This window comes from Rhinolophus ferrumequinum, chromosome 5 (assembly GCF_004115265.2).
Source record: "Rhinolophus ferrumequinum isolate MPI-CBG mRhiFer1 chromosome 5, mRhiFer1_v1.p, whole genome shotgun sequence".
In the NCBI taxonomy this organism is placed as follows: Eukaryota; Metazoa; Chordata; class Mammalia; order Chiroptera; family Rhinolophidae; genus Rhinolophus; species Rhinolophus ferrumequinum.
The window spans coordinates 28,122,764-28,149,961 of record NC_046288.1 but is presented as its reverse complement, the minus strand read 5'-3'; positions in this window follow the sequence as shown (position 1 = coordinate 28,149,961).

Below are 27,198 nucleotides of genomic sequence, written 5' to 3'. Positions count from 1 at the left end.
ATTGCCAAGGCATCCATTTCAAAGATGGCTATCTCAAACAAACACATTACCAGCCACATGACTACATAAAAAGGCAGGCAACCACCCCCCAATTCCTTTGTTTTAGAGATTTCATAACTGACCAATTGAGCTGCTTGTTTTTTTCTCTTCTTGCACTTTAAATTCCTATTCTTATTTTCAAAATTTAATAATACTGAGCCCATGAAACCCTAGGCCCCCACCCTGGACCCTAATAAAAGCAGAACCCTAGGTCGGTCTCTCTCTCTCTCTCTCTCTCTCTCTCTCTCTCTCTCTCTCTCTCTTTCTCTTTCTCTTTATCTCTCTCTTTCTCTCTCTCTCCCTCACTCCCCCTTCCTTTCCCCCAGGGACCTTGCTGTGTGACCCCTGCTGTGCCATGTAATTTCCAGGACTTCTACATGATAAACCTCTTTTTTTCAAAGTTTCATTATGGTTATGGCGGAGGGCCTCTTGCCACCATACTAAGAATCACAAAGGCCAGTTCAGCCACAACATTATGGTCAATGATAAGTTGAGACCGGTACCCAACAAATGTCTTAACACAAATGAAGTTCTAATAATGGGATTTTGCACATCATAGCAAGTGTATGAGAAATTGGGACTCATAGTAGATCTTCTTAAGTTTGATGTAAGCATTGGAAGCTAGCAACAGGCCAGGTCATGCAAGCTACATCTAACTTTCTTTAACTGGAAATCTTTTACACAAAGTGCCATCATACTCCTTCTGAAAAACAGAAATGTTTTAAAGCTATCATACAATTCAACTAATCTCCAAAATTTACTCCTATGTTTATTAAGAGCGGTATGGATATGAGTAAAGATATGGATAATTGAATGATGTGGTGGGGACATTTAGGATATAATGGATCCACTTGAGTGTACAAAAGAAAAAAGTTACAGCTGATGAGACAGTGATCGAGTTCCTTCATGACACTACAATTATCTCAAAAATACTGCCAATACTATCTGGAAGTTTATAGGTATCAAATGATATCTATATAGGTATTTTTTCAAACTTTACTTTTGGATGATTATTCATTTTATTTTTCAGTGAACTATTGACAAGAACCACTATGTATAAAATAGAGTATGAAGCATTGTTGTCTATTGTTTACTGGCAAATATCTCATTTTTTAAACATCCATCTGGTTATCATTAATTTAGTCCAACTATTTGATCAGAGCCTGATTCTTCTCTCGACATTACCTTTGATTGTACTTGAGTCATGCCAAGGATGAAGAACTTCTTCTAAGCCAAGCCATTTTATTTTAAGACTGTCCTAATTGTTAAACTCTTCCCACATATTGAGTCAACATGTCCTGGTAAGGATTTGTTACATGAAAAATGTAATGCATCTTCCCATGAAGATGTAGAGATCTTTCAGATATGTGCAACCAGCAATCATGTTCCCTTAGCAATACTTTTCTTTTACAGATTAAGTCTCCTACTTTCTGCATCTATTCTTCACATGGTATAATTTGTAATGCCTTCAAGTTCCAGGTTGTTTTCTCATAACTCTTGCTTTTAGAGCTCAGTAAATTTTAACCTGTCACAATCATTTCACACCTTCATCTTGCATTTCCTAATGGAAATGTCTCCCAACAAATGTTTGGAAACAAAGCAAGGACTTTTATTTCCTGGTTTATCTGCATGAAGGAAGAGGGTCTAGACTTCCATTAGCTACAGAGCAAAGAAGAATGTTAATTATTAAGGGTTATGCTGCTCTCTTCTTTCTTCCTCTCTTTTTGTGGTGGTGGTGGTGGTGGTGGTGGTGGTGGTGGTGGTGGTGGTGGTGTGTGTGTGTGTGACTGTCTGTGTGTGTGTGTGCGCGCGCGTGTGTGTGTGTTTTAAATCAACCAAATAGGAATACATAGGATTTGTTCAGTCATCATTATTTAAAGGATCTAGACTTACTTGGTTCTAGGAGTGGGAAAGTGGCTATAACATCAGAAGAGTTTATTTAGTTTCTTAACAGTGCCTAAGGACTTTTTAACTAGAGGTTTTATAAAGAAAAAATGCAAAATAATTGATGCTGGTTTTTAATAAAGTACAGTTGTTATTACTGATCCCTGATGGATTTTAAACAATTTGAGAAATGAATAGAGCAGTTAAATAAAGATTTAAAATCCAATAAGAACTTTTTTCTAATGAACAATGAGACCAGATTGGTTGATCTATCACCTGATTTTTATTATTTCACCTGATTTAATCGTTGAGGTAACACAGGTGGCAGAAGACATATCTAATGTCAAGTAAGCTAGCAACTCTTAGGAAGCAATTGAAAAATGCAAACTTATTAATATGTGTTAGTTGTTGCTGGCTACATAAGTTGAAGTATTACAACAAACAAAATGAATTAAAAAAAGAACTGGCTGGTTTACAAGCAGACATAAAAGTGAATAGAGGGAATATAGAATGTTGGGACTTTTCAAGGTTGGAAAGCTGACTTCTTACACACCCCAAAAAATAGGTAACAGGATTTAAAAGTCTTTGAGCAACAAAAGACAAATAAATGTTTTAGTTGAATAAACTTGGGGAGAAGGTCAGTTTAATTGTGTGATTTTCATTTATTTTCCCTGAAAACTTTATTGAAGTCATCAGAAAATTAAGAGAGAGAAGCACTGGGTGAGAGAAAATTATTTAGGAAAGGATATTCCATACAGTTACTGACACATGTAATTGACTGGATTTCTACAAGATTTTTTATTGAACTAGAAGGCCATTGAAAACCTTGAGCCCAGACTAAAAAAATCCTTTGGCTGTTTGAAACTTAAAATAAATAATTCTTGAGCTTTGAGTCTTCCATAGCAGAAGGCAGGCTATGAAAGCCACAAAGGATTGAAAATCCACTTTAGGTATGTCTGCAGATAACAGTAGAGCCAGTACGTATTTCCAGAGAGAAAAATCAAGTAACTTTTTCCACCTCGAGTCTTTACAATTTTTGTTCTGTGAGATTTTAGAATTTTTGTGGACAGTGATGAGTGTGTAAATGGAGTGTTTATTTTTCTTATCCTGTCTCGGTTTTTTCATTGCCCATTGGTATGTTTATGGGGCAGATAACTTGGCTTTTCAACTCACTTTCCAGGAAGAGGAGGAATCAGATTACAGTGTAGTAGAGAATTAGAATACTGAATTTTGTCTTACTTGGCAAGAAAATGACACTGTTCTATGCTTGGATGGAAGAGTAAAATGAATGTATATTAACTAGCAAGGTGAGGCATGGAGATATAGGCTAATATTCACTAATCTAGTTTTTCCCAGATATCCTTATTATTATTGGGACTACATGACTGCTTATTAAATAATGGAAGATGGGCAGGGGTGATAAAGCTTCTTTCAGTCCTGGCCATAGAACTTTCTTTGAGATCTTTTACCTCCCCTCTTCCCTTTATCAGCTTAGATTGAAGCAAAGTGTTTTGAGATTGTAAAGCAACATAGTGAAAGGATCTCAGATTTTTGATTCACTAATCGAAAGAAAGGCCCCCAGCAGAACCATATGACTCGAACTGGGCTGTGGTATAGTTGAGAAATAATTGTTTATTATGTTAAGCTGCTAAGATTTTAGGGTTCTATGTTGCAGCAATCAGCTTTTAATTAGTACTTGAGAGAGTACCTAAGGTAAACAAATATATGAAATCCTAGAGGTAACGGGTGGTCCTGTTATCAGGGGTAAAGGTTATGCATTTATTCTGATACTGGAAGTCATGAAATTCTTTAGAATTAGGGAAATGACATGATCTTAGCATTGAAAGAGATAATGGATGTCCAAGGGTGTTTGCAGAGTCATCAGTTAGGAGGCTTGTTCAGTAATCCATGTCAGAAATGATAATGGCTTTGGCCAGATAGTAGCAGTGGAAAGGGTGAGATTTGTTAGATTCTGCATTTATCCAATAGGTAGATCTGACAGTATATACTGACAGCTTGGCTGTGGTTTATGAGTGGAAGGGACAGGAAAAGGATGACTCCAAGTTTTGTGTGGTAATTTCCTTTATGGGAAAGGGTAAGAGAACAAGCAAATGTTTGTGTCTTTATATCATGAAAGGTGAGCAATTTAGTTTTTGTTCCAGAAGGCTCAGGAATAGGGAAAACTGGGTATTTCTCAAATCCACTAATTAAGGTTATCTTACGATCCATGATAAAAATTGTGAAATTAAGTACTACAAATTCCTCCCAATTATTAAATTCTCAAAAAATTAAATTACTTTTTCCTTGTAAAGTTCTATTTTTAAAGTCAAAAGGAAACGACCTCATTTTCTTATTCAGTTGAGTCTGACCATTTTATTACCCATGCTGGATGGAGTTGGGTCTTGGATTCAGCAACTGCAACCTAGGCCATAAATTCTCATTCTCAGAGTATGTTTCCAAGAGAATTCCCAGGACTGCATATAGGGTTGATCCCTGTCATTGATTTTGCTCATCAAAACTTAGTAAACTTAGTATTGGAGGATAAAGAAATAAGAGAAAACAGGAAAGATTAATGTTGCTACCTCTACGGTAACTAGTTTGCACCAGTAATTTTTTATTACTGTAAATATGAATACTAGCATCAGAAATTTCTCAGATGGTTGTCATCTGTAGGACCATATATCTCATTTGATAGGGAAATTTGACGTATGTATAAAGCCTTTTTAGGGAGTGATACTGAGGTTGCAAAATTTTTGAATCTTGGGACATTGCTATTATTGAACTTTTATTCAAGGTTGTATTTATCCTTTTGGTGTTTTTCCCATCTTCTTAAAAATCTTAATTACATGCTGTTTGTTGCTTTTTGTGTTACTAAATGTGCAGTCCTACATTGAGTATGGAATTTATGTCAGGAGATGGAGAATCACTCTCAACCATTTCCTGAAGTCAAAATTTTAATGATGTCAGAGTTCCTGTCCTTTGGGCCCCAAGGAATCAACATTTCCAAGCCTTTTTCTCAGCTTTTGAATTGTTCAGGCCATTAGTAGCCCGTGTCCCTGCACCAGCAGCAGATAGATAACTTTCTGCCTCCACTTTTCCACCAGCAGTGGGATGTGACTCCAGTGTCCCTCTACCTTTAGCTCTCCTTGTACTTCTTATGAGCAGTCCCAGATAAATTTTAAAAATATCCACCTACTTCTTCATTAAGTTCCTTTCCTTCCTACTTCGTGTAGGAACAACTCTTTGCAGGATCTCAGCCCTTTATATTTTCTTTCCCCCGATTTTCAGGATCAAACAGACTTCACTAAGAATTAACTTAAGGGGATGCATATATTTGAATATATGAAGCTATGAGTTTGCCATAGCATTCATTCATTGCTCAAACAGATATCATCCATCTTCCCATGTTTATGTAAGGTGATTTAATTAAGGAGTTCTTTCATCAACCCAATACCTAACTGCATTCTGAATTCTATCTATTGCCACTGTGATTAGATATAAAATGCCCACTCCTAACCCCCACCCCCAAGAGCTGTCTCTGTTCTAATCTCTAGAAACTGTAAATAAGTTAAGGATTTTAAAATAGGGAGAATTATACTGAATTATCTGGGTGAACCCTGAATGTAATCACACATGTATCCTCATGGTGGGAGAGGGAGGAAGATTTTAACACAAGGAAGAAAGCAGTGTAAAGAACAGGGTAGATGAGTTTATGATGCATTCCTTGAAGACTGGAATGATACAGCCACAGTTAAGAAATGCTGGTAGTCACAGATAGATGTTGGAAGAGTCAAAGATCCCCAAAATCCCATCAAGGGACCGTGACCCTGCTGACACATGGATTTCAGCACAGTAAAATTGACTTTGGACCTCCAGAACTGTGTGAGAATGAATTTTTGTTGGTTTAAGCCACCAACTTTATGGTAATTTCTTGCAACAGCTAAAAGAAACTAATACAACAATCATGCTTAACTTCATGTTAGTTTGTGTTATCTTCTAATTTCTAATTAAGTTCTAACTCCATGTTTTCTTGGTATGCTTTCTCATCCTGCCTCTGACACTTTTCTAAGCTGTGTAATCTTTGGCAAATCATTTGTCTTCTTTTTACTTTGTTTCCTAATGTTTAAAGTAGGGGTACTATTAGTACCTACTTATATGGTAATTATAAGGGCTTAATAGGCTAATACTTCTTAGGCTCTTAGTAAGTGTTGGGTAAGTTGATACCCAACATTAATAAATGTTTTAAAAAGTAGATGAAACATTTTGGGGTAAGGGGAATAGGGAGAAAGCCATGGAATGATTGTTGTTTCCCCTTCAAATACCTTCTGTTCACTTTCAGGAGAAATAATTTGGAAACAAATGATTTAAAAAAATTCTGCTTGTGTTGTGAAGTGTTCTTGTTTTTTTTGTTTGTTTGTTTTTTGTTTTTTTTTTGACAGTGCTCATTCAAAAGAAAGGCACATGTCGTCATTATATGTTTAAATCTCTCACAAATCTTATTTACATATTCAGAAGGCAGACTTTAAAATTTTTAAACTAGAAAAATTACATCATAGGCATTGTTTCTGTATACATTAAGTTCAATGAAAAAAACATCACAAACCAAACTATATGGTGAGACTGATATTTTTAATATAACAGAATGAAAGTCTTTGGAAAAAAAGTAAACTTTTTTTTTGTAGATTTCACTGACTTCTGCATCAGTATCTAAAAAAGGAAAATAACATATCAGTTATGTATAGTAAAGTTACCAAATTACTTGTACTTACAGCAAAATAGCTTTTGTTGCTTTATAATTGTAGTGTTAAAGGACTATATTAAATGCTTATCTACAAATCCATGCCATAATTGGAGTACATGTTTAAGAGAATTAAACTGGTTTTCTTTTCTCTTCTTGTAGACATTATGCAGTCTTGTAACAATGAACTCTTTTAAAATGCAACGTTAATTCAATGTTATGATTGATTTGCATTCATGTATCTATAGCAATATTAAACAAGATGTTTTATTGTGTGGGGGTATTGATTCAGATAGTCCTCCTGATATGAATGATTTGAAGTAGAATTCCTTCTCTGCCTTAAGAGACATTTCTAGAAAAGTAGCACTCTGTCCTTTACCTGTTGTGAATTAATTAACATAGTAAGAAACTAAATACAAATACTTGCTAAAAATGTGAATTTATTAAATTTATCTAATATCTTGAACTAGTTCACTAACCAATATCCTTTTATATAATAATAAAATAAGGGAAAACCAAAAATATATAGCAATATTTGGGTTTAACTAAAAATTAAAGCCTTTTCTTTTAATTTCCTTGGCAACAGCTTCTGTTAAGAGGCATCAATAAGAATACTAACCTAACTGTCATCACATTTGGTTTTCAGTTCTACTTTAGTTACTGATGTTACCTCAGTAGAAATTCTGATTTGGCTGATAGCCAAATAAAGTCTTGCCGTTTTCCCGTCCAGTGAATATTTATGACAGTAAAATTGGAGCAGCTTTGGGAAGGAATGAGAACTTGGAATGAAGTTAACCTTTTTGTTTTTTTTGCCTAGATGACTAAAATGGAGTTAATCCAGTGGAGCTTTCTGAGCAGTGCCTTTGTTCCCAAAACAGTGTATAATGAGGGAAGGGGCCAAAGTTGTGGGGGAGAAGGTGGGCACTAGGAGATGCCAGATCTAAATAGTTTATTTGTTACTAAAACAGTGGTTCTGGGTGGGGGGTAAGGATGGTGGCAGAATGGAGAGCATAGAGGATGATCTGTGAGAACTTTAGCAATGGTTCTCTCATTCACAATTCAAAGTCCTCCTCTCGTTTGGAAGCTTCTTCCCTATATGGACCAATGTTATTTTAAAATACTTGTTATAATCAAATTGGATGAATTTTAGGAAGAACTTTCTAGTTGTCCAAAAGTTGCCTGAGTTTCTTACACAGGACATGAGTTCGTAATTTCAGAGCTTCTAGGACATAGATTACCAGGACCTCTCTGCACCCCACTTTCTTGTTTCCATGTTGTAAAAATATACTCAAAGGTAGTTTCAGATGATGAGTCAGATTAGTCTCTTTAATGTGATTTTAAAATTTTGTTATCATATATGTCTTACAGAAACAAATGCACAGTACTCTCTTCTCTAGAAAATTTCATTTCTTTACCTAAAAAAAAAATCTATACACAATAAAATGTACAGCATTTCATAGTATGGGGCCTATCTTTTCTGAATAATCTTTATTCTTTAAGAAGTTGTATCCTGGTGATCTCTTTCTGACCCATATTTAGAATATATTGTCACCAGATTTAGCTTTGGAAACAGAGAACTGGTCAAATCACTTCTTTCAATGAAGGTCCTTAATGGATAACTTTGGCTACAGGATAAAGCGCAAAGAATTTAGCAGTGTTTTCAAGACGCCTTCTCATTAAGTTCTATTTCTTTTTATCCATACTTTTTTAAACATTTCCCTCTACCCCTATGTGAGCCATACATTACACATATATACTGGTAGGTGGAAAATGCTTTGTGTCAAAGAATCCTACAGAATGAACATGTTAATGTGTGGAGCATTGTAGAGTAAGCCTAGCTCTCTGCTTCTCTGGAATAGTTCTAAACAACCAAGTAACTTGATCTGGATCCCTATTAGGAACAAAAGAAAAGAAGAAAAGTTTGCACCTCCTTCTAGGAAACAATTTCTAGGAGTATCCCATTAGTGGCATTATATTGCAGAATTTATTCACTGATGGATATAAGCTCCTGTTTCTTTTCAGCCGGTGTCTAGTGTTCAATGTGTCTTACATATAGTTTGGAATCACACTTTTCCTTGTATAAAATTGCTCAATTACTTGGGCCACATCTACCAAAACTTAGGGACTATGTGCTTCTTAAATATTTTTCAAAAAAAAAAAAAAAAAACGATTGTTTTTAAAAAGTTTAGAGAAGTATACTTTAGGTCAAGATGAGTAACAGAAACTGGATTTACCCTCTTGCCTGAAACATATTTTTAAAATGTATCAAAATTATGAGAAGCAACAGTTTTTCAAGATCTGAACATTAGACTTTGAGGACAGTGACCCTTACGAGATAGGAAGCAAATAAAATGAACCCTGTGGTTGTCCTAGCTTACTGCCTGGAGGGAAATAAGACAGGAACATTGGTCTAATCTCTTTTATTTAGCATTGAACTGGAGGTTTAAGCCAGTACAGTATGCAACAAATAAATAATTAAATGGAAATAAATGACATTCAGTTTGGAAATTAAAATGTTCATCCACAGATGAATTGGTGAAAAATTATGATATATTCATATAATGAAATACTACTCTGCCAAAAAAAAAGGATGGAACATAACAACATGAATAAATCTCAGAACGATTATGTTGAGTGAAAAAAGCCAGACAAAAGATTATACTATAGTATGATTATGCTTATATGAAAGTCTAGAAAATTCGAATCAGTCTGTAATGACAGAAAATAGAGCAGAGATAGGAAAAGGATAGCTGCAATTACAAAAGAAAATGAGGAAACTTTTCATTATGATGGATCTATTCATTATCCGAATGATTTTTTTTCCATTGGTGTATCCATATGTCAAAAGTTACCAAAGTGTACATTTTCAGTACATGTAGTTTGCTGTATGTCAATCATTATGTCAATAAGGCTATTCAAAATGTTTAAGCTGATATTGTGATTGTGGAGAGATTGTATTTCTTTCTCTCTCCTACAAATCTCATGCATTACAGGAATAAGATTTAGGCAACCCACCGGGTGAAGAGAAGTAGAAGACTGAGGTTCTGGGCAGAATGTGTGGCTGCAGTATGTGTGGGTACATCCGGCTCTGCTTCATCATGCTCATTCACAGCAGGCCCAACTGCAACCTCTAGGACAGGAGGAGTGGGTGAAGTAGGTGGCTCAGCTACGTATGGTTCAGCTGCAACGGCATCATATGAGGCATAAGAACTTGCAAGTCTGCTTGAGACAGGGATGGGGGAGGAATCCCGAGGAGGGGCAGGAGGTACGGAAAAACTAAGAATGTGGTTGAAGAGGGCTCCGGGAGCACTAAGAATCCAGGGATGCACAGATGTTCTTGGATTAGTGTCAGGATTTACAGGGTACTTGGGGAAATTATTCTCTGAAGGAAAGACAGGAGGAGTGAAATCATTGTTTGATATGGCATAAGGATTATCCAGAGATGAGTCTCCTATATAGGGATACTTTGTGGGTATGTCTTACACAGAAGAAGTCAGCTAACTCTTTGGAAAACACTCCTCCTGCTAGTATTTCCTAGATCAAACTTTCTTCTGCTCTAATCTTTCATACAGGCAAACCTTTCCTGGATTCATCACTTAGTTTGTTCAAGTAAACTTAGTACATTGTCATAAAATTTTAGAAGCATGAGGAGGAAAGCTAGGATAGCAAAAATCGTGTCACCCTACAAAGGGAGTACACTTAATTAATGCTCCTACTCATAGAATAGAAGTAAAGACTTTAGGGTAGATATGTTCAATGCAAATATATTAATAATTCATAAAGATTTTTTTCTATCAAATAAGAAGAGATTAATAGCACTCATATTTTAACATCAATAGTAGTCACAAAATTGCTTTGTAATGGAATCAGAGTTTTAAAATGTAAAATATACTTTAAACTAAAGACAAAGATATTTATATGTAAATAATAAAAAGTTTTACCTCACCAAGGAAGTGTAAATGCTTCTAAAACAAACAAAAACAATATTTTACTATTTTTTTTATTTAAAAAGCCTGTACACAGACTTACGTATTACTGAAGAATTTGTATAGTCCTATTAGTATATTTAATTTTTTGGAATATGAGTCACTAGTATAAATTATTTATTATAATAATTATTATTATTGTCATTATTACCATTATATGTTTTGACCTAAACAATTGCCTCAGGAAGTTATATGTTGGATTTTGGTTTGTAATAGTCTAAGTATACCAAAATCTTACCATCAGAAAGATCATTCAGCTCTTACTCATATATTCGATTTTGCAGTTCTCTTTCACACTTCTCAGGTTGTGTTTGCATTCTCTGTGTGTGTGTGTGTATGTGTATGTGTGTGCTCTCACACGCATGTGTATGTATATGTGTGTATGTAACTAGTCTGTTGCCACCTCTTTACAGATGTAGAAGAACCATATATTCACTTCTTCTCCAGGTAAGCTTTAAAATATTTTATGAATTCACTACAGATTATGCTTAAGATAAGAATAAATATGGTGTAGGAAACTCATCATTTACTATTTTTAAAAAATTAGAATTTAATTCAGATGATTTTAGGAGATAGAATAATATCTTGAAATTTTCACAGGATGATAATAATTGTAATAATTGTAATATCAAGTAACATTTGGTTAAGCACTATGTTAATCATTTTGCATAATTATCTTATTTAATTTTCAAAACCATTCTATGAGATAGGTGTCATAATTTTCTTGTTTTTACAAAAGAGAATATTTAGCCTACCCATTGGCTAGAATTAAGAATTTTCCCTCAGCTATTTCTTACATTAGAGTCTCATTTATTTACAGTACATTGAAGGTCATTGTATACATTTATTTTTTCTCCATCAACTAATCCTTGTAATTACATAAATACGCCAGCAATGGGACTTCACTACCAGACCAAGTCCAGCCCAGTTTTTGACAATTTGAAGACATAAACTCTGTTAGGATTATCTACATGGTATTCTGGTTCTCTATAATTTTATCGTCCTCCAGCTCACTGCATTTCTAAACTCATCTCTTTTCCTTGCTGCTTATCTATTTTCAGATAACACAATTTTATTATTTTGATTTTTAAAATTTCTTTTGAAAAGATTGGCACAATACACCTCATGCCCATTAACATGTCTCTGTTCTGCATCATTATCAATACTGTAATAACTTATTAACATGAATCCCTGTCAACAGTTATTTGATAGTTATACTATTGCTACCATTTACAAACTTCATTTACTCACCTTCTTTGTAAAAACAACACACACAATGCAGGCCCAAAGTAGAAGTTTCATTTTGATTGACCCTATAAATATTAATATTATAAATTGGTTGTTTCTGAAAATATGCAGTATGTTTTAGTTTTTTCTCTTCTTCTAGAGAGAGACAAAAGAACCCATGGCTTTATTAGTCTGACTAGTAAGATTCTTGACAGAAAGTTTGGTCTCACTATTTAACTACTGTCAGCATGGCCTAACAAGAATAACACTACAGCCAAAATTACCTTTTTTTGGCAGTTGTCGTTCAACAATTAATTGGCTTCTAAGTAAACTTTTTTAGGTGGAAATCAACTCATTTCGTTTCCTAGGGACACATTTTGCAATTAATTTGTCTTGGAGGGCTTAGCAGGAAATAAAATTGCTTAAAATTAGGCATTCTATAGATGCTATATTGAAATTTTTTAAATATATAGATTCAGTGGGAGATTGGCATCACCTACCAGAAAAACATTTCTAGTCTTAAAGCTTTTGCCATCATGTCCTATGGCTCCTTTAGGCTCTTGGTCGCCAATTTTTTCCTCTATTTCTGAGAGGTAGTGGAGCAGCCATACATCTGGGAGTGTGTCTTGACTAGGTTCAATTTTCTTTAGAGAATATAAAACCAATATCTAGTTAACATTTTGACTATTAATATTTATGGCTTCTCCCCTCTTCAAAAACATAAATTATCTCCAATCTTAACAAAAAAACGTATATCCAAGACCTTTATTAAAACATTATTTCGTATCTCAAAATGTGAATCAGTACAAATGCCCAATAAGTATTTTATTAATTATAATATCATGTTCATGATCTATTGCAAAATGCAACATTCAAATGTTCAACATAGCTAAAGTATTTTATGGGTTATTTTAAAAAGATGATGGCTGATTTTTAAAAATAATTTTCATAATTTCATTTTATCTTCCATAGTCTATATTTTTGTGACGTGAGAGAGAACTACTTGTATGCTAACTATATCCTAATAATATGAAGAATTTTCAAGTTTTTGGATGAGACTTAATGCTTTACTGCCTAATTCTTAACAAAATCTAGGCTGGAAAATTATATTCATGGAGGAAGCCCTGGAAGTTCATCCATAAAAAATATTTTTTCACTTTGGATCACCTACTTATCTGTCAACATGATTTTGACCACATATAAAACGATCTTTTTTTGCTATACTTTTCTGTGGTATTATACAACTTATTTTTATTCAGAGATGATTTAAGAAAAAAACTAACAGGTTTACTATTGTTTTTAAATTTTTAAGATATATGGGACAAAGACCTGTGTGTGTTTCATTCTGTTTCCTTATAAGCAGCACTGGGAAAATTGTGACAGGCTCCAGTAGTTAGGCTTTTCTTGAGCTATTGGTATATTTTCATGACTTAGGTACACTGATATTTTTTATTTCTTGGTTTTGTATTTGTTTTTGTTATTTTCCTACCAGGAATTTCATTGTAAGTATCTTGCCATTTTTAAAACTCTATAGGGCATGATGGCACCTGATTTATGGATGCTTATGTCATCTCTGGCATTATTTTATTTCCTCTAGTCTTATTTTTTCTCATCAAAATATTTACATATTCTTTTAAAATTCTGTTTTACTTATGTTGCAAGTTGCCTGATATCTTTTTAGAATGAATCAGATAAACAAACAAAAAAGGAACAAATTAACAAATCAAATTAATAATCCTAAAATTGTTTATAGTGTATAATTTCCTTCTGCTTTATTTTGACATTTTTGTAAAAAGAAAATAAAAATGGATAATTAGTGAAACAAAAATATCATGAATTTATGCCTAAAGAAGATAATATTTTGCTCCTTAATACAGTCCAATTATTTTTAAAACACTCTTTATCTCATTGTAGAGCATTTATGACCTAAATGTTAGCAATATAGTGTTAACAGAGGTGTTGATCTTCTCTCTACAATCATTACTTTTGAGATTTTTCCATGCAAGATGCTGGAGTAGGTAAACAATGTGTACCTCCTCTCATGACCACATCAAAATTACAATTAAACGACAGAACAACCATCACCGAGAATTGACTGATGTTTAGCTCAACTGAAGCTCTACAACTAAGGTATACAGAGAAGCCACCTCAAGACCAGTGGGAGAGGCAGAGATATGAAACAGACTGGTCCCACATGTGCATGTGACCAATAAAAATAGGAGGGATATCTCAGCTGTGAAGGTAACCCCTGGAGGGGCAAGGAGTACCAACTCCTCAGTAGACTGCCTAGCCCAGGGTTCCAGGGCCGCAGAGAGAAGTCCCTATAACTTCTGGCTGTGAAAACCAGCAGAAATTTTGGTTGAGTGAGACAAGTGTAGCTTGAGTCCCAGGTTTTCCTCTTAAAGGGCCTGTGAAGGACTTACTCACTGACAGACTCACTGGCTCTGGGCGCCAGTGCTGGCGCAGCAGCTCATAGGGCATTAGAGACATATGGGGAGGAACTGTATTACTTGGCTTCAGAGTGAGGGCTGGTGGGACAGGTTTTTCCCAGAGAGAAACTACTGGCAGAATCCATTGTTTCATTTTGAGTCCTTCCCTTACTGTCATGCAGAAGCAGGCAGGCTTCATATATGAGTCTCCATCAACCTACCTAACACCATTCTTCCCACCCTGGTGATTCTCTGAGACCTGCCCCATCAAACTTGCCAACCCAGCCAAAATGCTTCCAGGGGCTTTTCTGTACAAACGGCTTGTTTTAGCTTGTGGTGCAGACTTTCCTAAAATCTCTCAAAGGTTCACAAAATCCAGATAATCAGGATCGTGCTTCAGTGTGGCATGTATCTTTGGCTAATTAGCCCTAAGCCCAGCACTAGCAACAGCTCGTCTCTGTTCCAGGCTTGGCCTCTCGAGGCACCTCCAAGCCCATTTGAGTATTGCTCAACTATTTGAGTATTGCTTTGTGGCTCATGCCATGTGACTCCCAGTAAGGTACAGGCTGCTGCTGAACCTAGCCTTCAGTGGGTCCCCTCCTAGGAGGTGCTGGGATGGCATGCCTTGTGTCCATCTTCAGATCAAGCCAGAGCATCATCTGACCATATACAAGGATGACACACCCAAAGAACAAACTGGGAAGGCACAAGACCCCTGCTAAAACAAATCCTGATCCATAGGGTCAGCCCCTGGACCACAATTCTTCCACTGTAGGACAGTCCTCACAACATTCAGCCTGAGAGTCAATCCTCCCATTGGTGTGCAGACAACAATCAAGGCTCAATTACAGCAGGAGGGCACACACAACCCACACAAAAGACACACCTGTAACACCTAACTCTGGTGACCAAGGAGACTGCACCACTGGGTCCCACAGGATATTTCTTACATAAGGCCACTCTACTAAGAACAGGAGGCATAGCAGCCCTATCAAATGCATAGAAACAAACACAGGGAGGCACCCAAAATGGGAGACAAAGAAACATGTCCCAAATAAAAGAACAGACAAAGCTCCAAAAAACAAAAAAAAAACAAAAACAAAACTAAACAAAATGGAGACAAGCAATCTACTAGACACAGAGTTCCAAACACTGGTTATAAGGATGCTCAATGATCTCAGGGAGAACTTTAACAAATCGATAGGAAACATAAAAATGGAGATAGAAAACATGAAAAAGAACCAGTCAGAAATAAAGGAGAATATATTACAGGAAATCAACAGTAAATTAGATGAAGCAGACGATCAAATCAGCAATTTAGAAGATAAGGTAGTAGAAAACACACAACTGGAACAGCAAAAAGAAAAAAAGAATACAAAACATTAAGGAGAGTTTAAGGGGCCTCTCGGACCACATCAAGCACACCAATATTTGCTTTAGAAGGGAATCAGAAGGAGAAGAGAAGGAGCAAGGAATTGAAAACCTATTTGAAGAAATAATGACAGAAAACTTCCCTAACCTAGCAAAGGAAATAGATATACAAGCCAAGGAAGCTCAGAGAGTTCCAAACAAGATGAACCAAAAGAGGCCCACACCAAGACACATCATAATTAAAATGCCAAAGGTTAAAGACAAAGAGAGAATCTTAAAAACAGCAAGAGAAAAGCAGTTAGTTACCTATAAGGGACCCCCCATAAGACTGTTAGCTGATATCCCAACAGAAACTCTGCAGACCAGAGTGATTGGCATGAAATATTCAAAGTGATAAAGAGTCAGGACCTACCACCAAATTCTTTGGTCCTGTAGAATTGGCTGACTTCCATTGTGTACTTTGACACTTTGTTTCAGGGTCATATTGGTATACCCATGTTTCACTACCAGTGATAACATGGCCCAAAACACTGTCTTGCCTTTCCAAAAGGTCTTGGCAACCTTCAACTCTCCTTTGCTTTTGTTCATCGGTGAGCAACTTTGGGACCATTTTTGCAGACACCTTTCTCATGCCAAGATTTTCAGCTAAGATTTTCCTGTTTATCAATGTTGTTTGGTATGCTTTAAAATTGTTTTTTAAAGTTGTTCAAGTATTACCAGCTTAAATTATTATATTATAGTTAATATGATAAGCATATTTTACTCATATTTGACTTTTTTGTTTGTATGACAACTATTAATTTAATGAAGCTCTAATGCTTTAGCAATTCTATTAAAGATGAATAAGTATTTCTTGTTCATAAAGAATATAAAATAAAATGTTTATTACTATCAGAATAATTAACAGCTAACTAAGAATAATGAAATTGTAGTTTTAGAGTCCTTAAAAAAATCACTTCAGAAATGGAAAAATCCCAGATTTATCAACATTTAAAAATCTTTTCTCCAGTCTCTGTCCTAATGTATTTTTCTAATATATCACTTGTCATTTAGTACTTTAGAATGGTCTAGAAGGAACAAAACTTGTGTGTCCCATTTACATAATAATTTTTCCTATTTTCCCCCTCATGTTTTTCTTCAAATATCTTTTAAGTGAGAGAGATTTACTTGACTCCATTGTTCAGTTCTTTAGAAGAGCATGAGAATTCCTGAGTAGAATAAATCCATCCTTCTAGAGTACATGTGAATTCTAGAGTCCAGTCTGAATCTAAAGTAAAACAAATTCCTTTGATAAATCTCCTCTCACATAAACTTGAAGTGAGAATTCAGGTGTGTGGTGGATTAGATTTATATGACACCTTGAGTTACCATCTTCTTCAAACCATGAGAGAAGATAAATATGCCTTGCATTTATAGGCACTCTCTTAAAGTTTATCTAACTGAAACCCAGTAGAGAATGTTTTGGGAGCATGTTTATATGGAAAAAATAGTACCTCGTTTTCAAGATGAAAACTAGTGGCTGTAGATACTGGTCTTGATCTGGACAATGTGCGTCACTCTCTTTCCTCTAGGGATATTTATAAGAAGTCCTTAATGTTCCTTCTTTTCTATTTAAATAAATCAGCATCAAATCTGAAAGAATAAAACCATCAATTTGACTGGTTTGACTGTAGGTTACTTTCCTTATTTCAGAGAAACAAAAATAAGGAAGTTCCCATAATATGACACTAAGAGACAAATTTAGAAATTACATTAAACTTACTCTGACATACACTTTGCAAATATTTATTACTTGATTGAATTTTGGCATATGTTAGAAAGTGTGATGAAGGAATCTTGCATTTTATGTTAAACATGGAATATAATGGAATAACAGAAATATTTTTAAAATAACAGTGCGATGTCTTTTTCTATATTAGTGTTGTAAACATGAATTGCCTACTATGAAAAATATTAAAAACTAAAAGAGCCATTCTGCCCTGTGAATTTATTATTGATAACCAAATATCTTGAATTATATGTAATAACAAATGAGAAATCATGATAAGACATAGTACTAGCTGGCAAGTCATATGCCCAAGTCATAATCAGAGTAATGTGATTTAGCTTGATAACCTCTTGGATCATAATAGTAGGTGTAGTTTTTGTTCAGAGTGGGAGAACCCTCTCTTCCAAGCATATAATTTTCTCTCAGTGGAAACAATTAACAAAACCACCCACACTATAGATCTACGAGAAGGGAAAATGTGCTCATATACAAGCATAAAAATATTTACCTCATTATCTACTGAACTATAACATGTCTGGTATTTAGTAAAAACAATAATAATAATAAATAAATAAATGAATTACAAAGCATACAGAAAAACAAGAAAAAAATATCTGAAGATAAAAAAAGCAATCATCAGAACCAAAGTCAGTTGTTACACAGATGTTGGAACTCTCAAACGGGAAACTAAATAATTTTCATTAATATATTGAAGCTCTAATGGTAAAGTAGACATGAAAGATCAAATAGGTAATTCGAGCACAGAAATGGAAACTATAAGTTGGAATCTAATAGAAATGCTAGAAATCAAAAGTTCACTAACAGAGAAAAATAATGCATTTGATTGGCTCATCAGTAGATTAAACAGCCCATGAAAGAATCAGAGAACTTAAAAATGTGTTTCCTTCCTTCCTTCCTTTCTTTTTTCCTTCTTTCTATCTTCACTTAGTCATTCAAACAATGGTTATAAAGTAGTATTATAGGTCCTTGAGAATATGCGAAATGCAAACCAGTAGATAAAAAATAATCTGGGAATAAAATTAAAATAAGGCCTTTGGAATTTAAATCTCCAAGATATTATGTTTTTGTGAATGAAGAAGTCAAAAAGCTGCATGAAAATGTAATTAACCCCCTGTTTTAGACTGTTACACTAAAAACTGGTATTATTAAGGCTATTATTTTGTGATTTAACAGGATAGAAAATCTATGGATTATGTTAGGTAGCTGGGAAAAAATGGACATGAGCAATAAACATAAGAGTAGCCTTCCTTTGTTATTACAATGTCACACTCTACAAACAGTAGGTGGTTTTAGATACTGATGGACCAGAACAAGTCCTACTATTTTATAGTAATGGAAATTGGATACATTTTTTCCTTTTACAGCTTTGCTCTTGGAAATGTCAAGGTGTTTAATTTAAAAGAGAAATACTCAATAAAGATGTGCTACAAAATATTGTTCCCATAAGTGTGCAACACATAGCCAGATTTTTATAATGTGTTTTCCTACTTTAAGTTTAAAAATCTCATCCAATTTCAGGAAAATCTTTAGCCATTTATCAATACCAATGAGATAAACTTGAATCTGGAGATCTTTGAAAAATCCTTGAAGATTATTTACTGATTACAAAAAGAAGTTATGATGAATCCTATGCTCCAGTTTAATTTACTATAATAAAATATTAGGTCTGAAATATACGGAGTAACCTGTGAATTCATCTAAATACCAGATAATGTTTTGGCTACTGTAGATTCAAGTGAACACACAGATTCAAGGAAAACGCATTGTTCTTCATAATGCTTACATTTAAATATTCATAGATAATGAGGATTCAATGGGAATATCTGTCTAAATTTTGGGGACAACAATTTAAATCCGAGTCTAGAGAATTAGGAACTGATTTTAATCAGCTGATTGTATGTGGCAATTAAAAAATGGCTAAAGTGGACAAGATCATATAGGAAAAATATGTAGACTTAGAAAAGAAGTGGTGGAATCAGAGCCCTAGAGAAAAATCAGTGTTTATGGAGGAGAAAGAAGAGAAGTCTATTCAAAATACCTAGAAGAAATAGATGAAGAAAGAGAATTATAAAAATTACCAGGAAGTCATAATCAATAGGTTCAAATAAAATGGTATGCCTGGGGGCAACTTATTCATTTTCTACTATCATTTCTCATCTGCAAAGTATAATATTAAGTTATTAGTAATATAATGGTAATATTAATAGTTGGAGGTTACTAAGACATATAAATTACCCTGCACATTGCTGTTAAATCAGTTTTAGATATTATTGTCATCATCATGCCATAGTGAACATCATTAAAAGTGACAGCTTACAGAGGAAAATTTAAAAAGCACCAAGACAGCTATTAGCTTTTAACTAGAGGAAGGTCATCATATCCTTGGAGACTTAAAGGAAACAAAGTTATATTCTGATTTATCACATTATTGAAATGTCATACTAGGCAGATGGACTCAATATTATATATGACATAGAAAAAAAATTGTTTTCTAGTGGAAAATTGTTTTCTGATGGAAGCTTAAGGATAGTTGAGGAAAGCAACTAACTCTAATGCCAACAAAACAAAGTTTGATAAGCAGACTTCAGTGGCAAAGTTTAGAAAACACACTTACTTTAGGATTCACCTGTTTGGAAGAAGTGGCAGAAATTGAGTTCATGGTTGGGTGTTTTTCAGGTAGGACTAAGTAAAGAGGGAATGAAGAGTAATATGAACTATCAAGATAATATTTAAAATAATCAAGGATGAAGTCTGGGCTGTGTAAGAAAGGAAGTGAGACTAATAGGGGTCAGAGAGAAGGGAAAACCACTGATAAGAATGTTAAGGGATAGAGTGTTCTATGAAGATGAAGAAAAATTCTTAGCTTCTACCTGTTCCACCCTTTCAAAATATATGCCAAATCTACTTCCTTTTGAAAAACCCTTGACTTTTGGTCAAGATGGCAATGTAGGAAAATACTGTGTTTGCCTCTTCCCAAGACTACCTCCCAAGTACTAAACTACAGACAACCATGATTGACAATCTCCTGAGATCTAGCTGAACAGCAGTCCTATAACTAAAGATATACAGAAGAAGCCACCTTGACACTGGTAGGAGGGGCGAAGATGCAAAATAAGCTGGTCCCACATCCATGTGTAGTGGTTAAAAATTAGGGGGAATATCTTGTTTGTGGAAGTCCCCCCAAGGAGCAAGGAGTCCCAGCTCTACACCAGGTTCCCCATCCCAGGGGCCCAGTGCCAGGAATAGAAATCCCCATAACTTCTGGCTGTGAAAACCAGTAAAGACTGTGGCTGAGTGAGATGGAGGGCTGCTGGAGTCTCAGGTAGTTCTCTAAAGGGCCCACACATAGACTTACTTGCTTACAGACTCACTCACTTGCTCTGAGCTCCAGCTCTGGGGCAGCAGCTCAAAGGATGTCAGATATATGTAGGGAAGAGCTGGGTTGTCTGGCTTTGAAGCAAGGCTTGGAGGGATGGCTTTCTGCCAGAAAGAAGGACTAGCAAAAGCTATTTTTTGTTGTTGTTGTTGAGCCCTCCCCCCCGACAGCGTGCATACCCAGGCAGGCACCATATCTGAGTCTCTACCAACTTGGTTAACTTCATTCACCCTGCCCTGGTGATTCCCTGAGACTCCACCCCACCCAAAGTGTTAGCCCACTCAAGTTGGTGCAAGTGGCTTTTCCATATAAAAGGCCTCTTTTGACTCATTCTGCAAATTTTCCTAAAACCTCTCAAAAGTTCACAAACCTGAAACAAGCAGCATCTAACCTTGGTGTACCCTGTACCTCTTGTCAACCAGCCCTAAGCCCAGTACTAGTGGTAGTCAGGCTCAGTTTGCAGCTTAGCCTCTCCCTGCACCTCTAAGTCAAACACAAGTGGCAACCACAAGTGCAGCTCATACCAAGTGGCTCAGGCTGGGTACACACAGTGGCTAAACTTGGCCTGCAACAGAGCACCTCCCAAGAGGCACCAGAACCAACACACTTGGTGGCCAGATTCAGAACACACCAGAGCACCACACAACCACCTCTACAAATGACACACCAAAGGGGCAGACTTGACAGCCACTAGAGCTTTTCTAAAGCAAATCCTGCTCTGTAGGATTGTGTAGCACCTGCACAATAGCTCCTCTACTGTAGTCATGGCCAGTTCTCACAACTAGTCAGCCTGAGGATGAATTGATCCCATTGATGTGACAACAGCAATCAAGACTCAACTACAACAACCAACAAGGCACACACCTAAAGTATTTGGTTCAGGTGACCAGGGAGACTGCACCACTGAGCCCCATAACACACCTTCTACATAAGGCCACTCTGTTAAGACTGGGAGACATAGAAGACCTACCTAATACATAGAAACAAACATGGGGAAGCAGCCAAAATGAGGAGACAAAGAAACATGTTTCAAATGAAAGAAAAGAACAAAGCTCCAGACAAAGCACTAAACAAACTGGAGACAAGCAATCTACCAGATGCAGAGTTCCAAATACTCGTAATGGGAATGATCTCATTGAGAACTTCAAAAAAGAAGTAGGAAACATACAAATGGAGATAAAAAGCATAAAAAAGAACCAGTCAGAAATGAGGAATTCAATAACTGAAATGAAGAATACATTAGAGGGAATCAACAGTAGATTAGATGATGAAGAGGATCAAATCAGTGATTTGGAAGATAAAGTAGCAGAAAACACCCAATCAGAACAGCAAAAAGGAAAAAGAATCCACAAAAATGGGAGTAGTTTAAGGGGCCTCTGGGACAATGTCGAGAAGACCAATAGTCACATCATAGGGATACCAGAACAAGAAGAGGGAGAGCAAAAAATTGAAACCAATGTGAAGAAATAATGACGGAAAACTTTCCTACCCTGGCCAAGAAAATAGACATACAAGCCCAGGAAGCACATAGAATCCTGAACACGATGAACCCAAAGAGGCCCACACTAAGACACATCATATTAAAATGCCAAGGGTTAAAGATAAAGAGATAATCTTAAAAGCATCAAGCGAAGAGCAGTTAGTAACCTACAAGGGAGGTCCCATAAGAATGTCAGCTGATTTCTTGACAGAAATTTTCAAGCCTTTAGGGATTGGCACAAAATATTCAAAATGATGCAAAGCAAGGACCTACAACCAAGATTACTTTACCCAGCAATGCTATCATTTAGATTGAAGAACAGATAAAGAGCTTCCCAGACAAGAAAAAGCTAAAGAAGTTCATCACCTCCAAACTAGTATTACAAAAGATGTTAAAAGAACTTCTTGAAGAAAAAGAACAAGAAGAAGAAGGAGAAGAAGGAGAAGAAGGAGAAGAAGGTGAAGAAGGAGAAGGAGAAGAAGAAGAAACAAGAATAAAAATATGAATAATAAAATGGCAATAACTATATATCTATCAACAATTACTTTAAATGTGTATGGATTAAATGCTCCAATCAAAAGACATAGGGTTGCTGAATGGATAAGGAAAAAAGATGCTTACATATGATGCCTACAAGAGACTCACTTCATATGGAAATACACACAGAGACTGAAAATAAAGGACTAGAAAAAGATTTTTCCTTAAAATGGAAATAAAAAGAAAAAGCTGAGCTAACAATACTTATACCAGACAGAATAGCCTTTAAAACAAAGGCTGTCACAAGAGACAAAGAAGGCCCAGTAATTACATTTCTGGATATTCATCCAATGAAATCCAAAATACTAATTCAAAAAGACAATGTATCCACATGTTCATTATAGTGTTTTTACAATAGCCAAAATATGAAAGTAACCTAAGTGTCCATCGTAGATGAATGGATAAATAAGAAGTAGTACATATATTCAATAGAATATTAGTGATATAAAAAAGAATGAAATCATGCCATCTGCAACGACATGAATGGACCTAGAGGGTATTATGCTAAGTGAAATAAGTCAGAAAGAGAAAGACAAATACTATATTATTGCACTTACATGTGGAAACTAAAAAATAAATGAACAATCAAGACAGAAACAAACTCATAGAGCATTTTAATGGTTGCCAGATTGTAAGGAGCTTTGGGGATGAGTGAAAATGGGAAAGGGACTAAGAAATACAAATTGATAGTTACAAAATAGTCATGGGGATGTAAAGTATAGCATAGGGAATATAGTTAATAATATTGTAATAACTATGTATGTTGTCAGATGGGTACTGTATTTATTGGGGTGATCATTTTGTGAGTTATATAAATGTCTAATGTTGTACACCTGAAACTAATATAATATTGCATATCAACTGTGACTGAAAAATTTAAAAAATAATTAAAAAAATAAAATCCCTTTAATGTTCACCCTGAATGAGAAAGAAAGTGAGGCTAAGAGGAATCAATAGAATGGAATACAATGGAAAGTTTAAAGGAATAGAGTATTCTATGAAGTCAAAGAAAAAGTCTCCAATTTTCAAGCCTTTTCACAAGTCATAGGAATTTATCATATAATGTCAATCCCCTATGACAACCTCTCCAATGTCTTCCCACCACAACCAATTTGTAAGCTCAAAAAACTTCATCTTTATCCCTTTCTCCCTGATCCACTTGTATTTAACTTTCCCCATCTAGCTTCTCTGTGCAAGTTCACCCTCTTAGAGTTTCCCTTATAACCCATGCACGCACCCACTATTTGCCTTTGCTGTTTCTTCATCTGTTGATGCCATCAATAAGGTTCTTGAAAGATTTGGGTTCTTGTAGGTGTTCAGAACACACTACCCCAAGATGTTCCTCAGTGGTATGTAGATTATTTTGAGCTAAAGACCTTGTTGGCTCAAGGGAAACATCTTCTCCCTTCCTTAATTATCTAGAAAAATTTAAATTAGGAGGCTGGCCCATGATAAGAGTTAAAACCAGAAATGACTTTTTACCTACCTATATGGTATGGCAAACGAATAAGTACTGAACATGTGGTCTCCCAGCAATTAACCTCTGAAGTCCCAAGGTGACTTACCTCATTCCTAGCTCAGAATGTTTTATATACCCCAATTTCCCTTCCTGTCTCTGACTCTCTCATGTATGTGTGGTTCCCATACCTATATGTATAATTAAATTTTAATTTGTCTGATGTCTATTTGATTACTAGATCAGCTGAAATTACCTTGAGGATAAAGGAAAGTTTCTTCCTCCCCTGCATTCTCAATGGCTGACACCCTAGTGTACTGTGACAACATGAAATGAGAGAGGTGAATTGAGGGTTCTGGTGAAAGTTTGAGATTAGGCTGTGGCGAGTTATGAACGTGAATAAATCAGAGAGTTGGTAGAATGATAATTGAATAGTACTGTGAACCTGGCTTTGGTTGGAGAATATAATTTGTAGTGTTCAGCATTATCCACCATGAGAAGTAAAATTGAAGTATCCAAAAAGTGTACAGTTATCTTGGTGGTAGCCAAGCTGTTTAAAATGTATTTGCTGAAGTACCATTTATATTATCAGGGGGTAGCCTAATGGGCCAGTCTGAACAATGGAAATGATGATTACACACCAAAGAATGCATTGGAAATTTTATTTTTTGAGGAAAAGAAATGTGGTTCTCTGAGTAAAAAAGAGTGATGAAAACATCTTAAATAATCCCAGCTTGTATGAAACCACAATACAGACACAGTATATTCAACCTGAACTAACAGGAATAGCATAAACAGTTCTGAAAATATTCTGTAGTCTTCCACTGGCTGAGTATGTAAGCCTTATTAATAGGCTTGTCCAAACATGCTGGTAGTATGAAGTAATATGATAGATAAGAAACTGTAGAAGATAGATTTTCATGTCAAACCTAAAAGGAAAAAAGACAATACCATATTATCTATTAGAATTTACAGTAGTCCCCCTCTTATGCATGGTTTTGCTTTGTGTGGTTCCAGTTACCTATGATCAACTGTGGTTAGAAAATATTAAATGAAAAATTCCAGAAATAAACAATTCATAAGTTTTAAATTGCATGCCATTCTGAGTAGTGTGATGAAATCTCATGCCTTCTCACTCTGTCCTATGCACACCAAGGATGTGAATCATCCCTTTGTCCAGTGTGTCCACACTCCATGAACTACCTGCCTATAAGTCACTTATTAGCCTTCTTAGTGATCAGATCTACTTTCGTGGTCACAGTGCTTGTGTTGTAGTAATCTTTATAGTAGTCAACACTACGGTGCCTACAATCCATATGTCATTCACCTCACTTCAACTCATCATATAGGCACTATATTATCTCACATCATCACAAGAAGAAGAAGGGTAAGTACAATAAGATAGATAGAGAGAGAGAGAGAGAGAGAGAGAGAGAGAGAGAGAGAGAGAGAGAGAGAGAGAGAGAGAGAGAGAGAGAGATCCCATTCATATAACATTTATTGCAGTATACTGTACAATTGTTCTATTTTATTATTAACTATTGTAGTTAATCTCTTACTGTGCCTAATTTATAAATTAAACTTAATCATATGTATGTATAGGAAAAAAATATGTATATAGGGTTTGGTGCTATCTGTGGTTTTAGGCATCCACTGGGAGTCTTGGATCATATATCCCACAGATAAGGAGGACTGTTGCATTTCAGAAATAATGTGTGTTTGTATACAAAACATACACTCATCCAGCTAAGTCTGGCAGAATAGTTTTAAACTATTCTCATTTAATATTTTCTAGTGCCCAACATGATACTTGGCAGATAGGATTTTCATGACTATTTTGAACAATTTATGAATGAGTGAAAATTAATAGCCAGGTTCTTCAATCTTGCATAAAAAAGTAATATTTATTTATTTATTAAGTGGTAAATGTTTCAGTCAATTTTGAAGGAACATTTAGTTATTCTTATTTTCCAAAAAGTTTATTTGACATAAAATATGACTGCTTTCTACATTTTAAACCTTTTTATCTAATTGAAATCTAGATTTTTATCTAGACTTTAGTAAAATAATTTTATTATGCAAAACGGCTTTGGGCTGAAATTTTAAGAAATCACCTAAAAACTATTTAATTCTTCAAAATCTATTCTACACTTTTTGGTTTCTCTGGTTCTTTTGTAACTTTTCTGTCAATTAAATACCTTTTGCCTATTCTAATTTTCTCTGTCATTGCTTCGATTAGTCTATTTCTAATTATCTGTAAGGACTTTGTTTAGGACTTAACTGTGATGCATTACTTGCTTGACCTTTTTGATCTACCATACCCTTCTCATTCCTCTTTCTTAGCATTTAGCACATGGTATTGCCATTTCTGTGTCCTTGTCTAGAACAAAGCTTAATGAGGACAAGCTCCGTATCTTATTTCTGCCTCTTTCACATCTCTCATATTATGAGACACATGATCAGCTTTTTAAAAATGTGGAATAAACATATAAATAGTGATAGCAAAGGGAACGTTGCTATTTATAAAAAAGAACTGTATTTTCAGCATTTATCCACAGTAATGTTATTATTTTTTTCACATAAGATTACTGTGTGAAGTTGTCTGACTTTTTCATCATTAGGAGAGCCAAAACGACATGACAAAGCAAATCAAGTTTCTGACAATGTACCTAAGGTTAAAAAAAAAATCCTCTTAAAAAATCTACTGGCTGAACTTTGGATGCAGTGTGGTTTCAGTAGTGGTCTTAGCTCTTCCCCTTTGGCAGGGTGATCATGAACAATTTATTTAAATCCATGGACCTCAGTTTCCTTGTCTCAAATTGGCTTGTAATAGTAACTACCTCATAGGTTTTTTGCTGAGCATGAAATTAGTTCATTTAGTCAAGA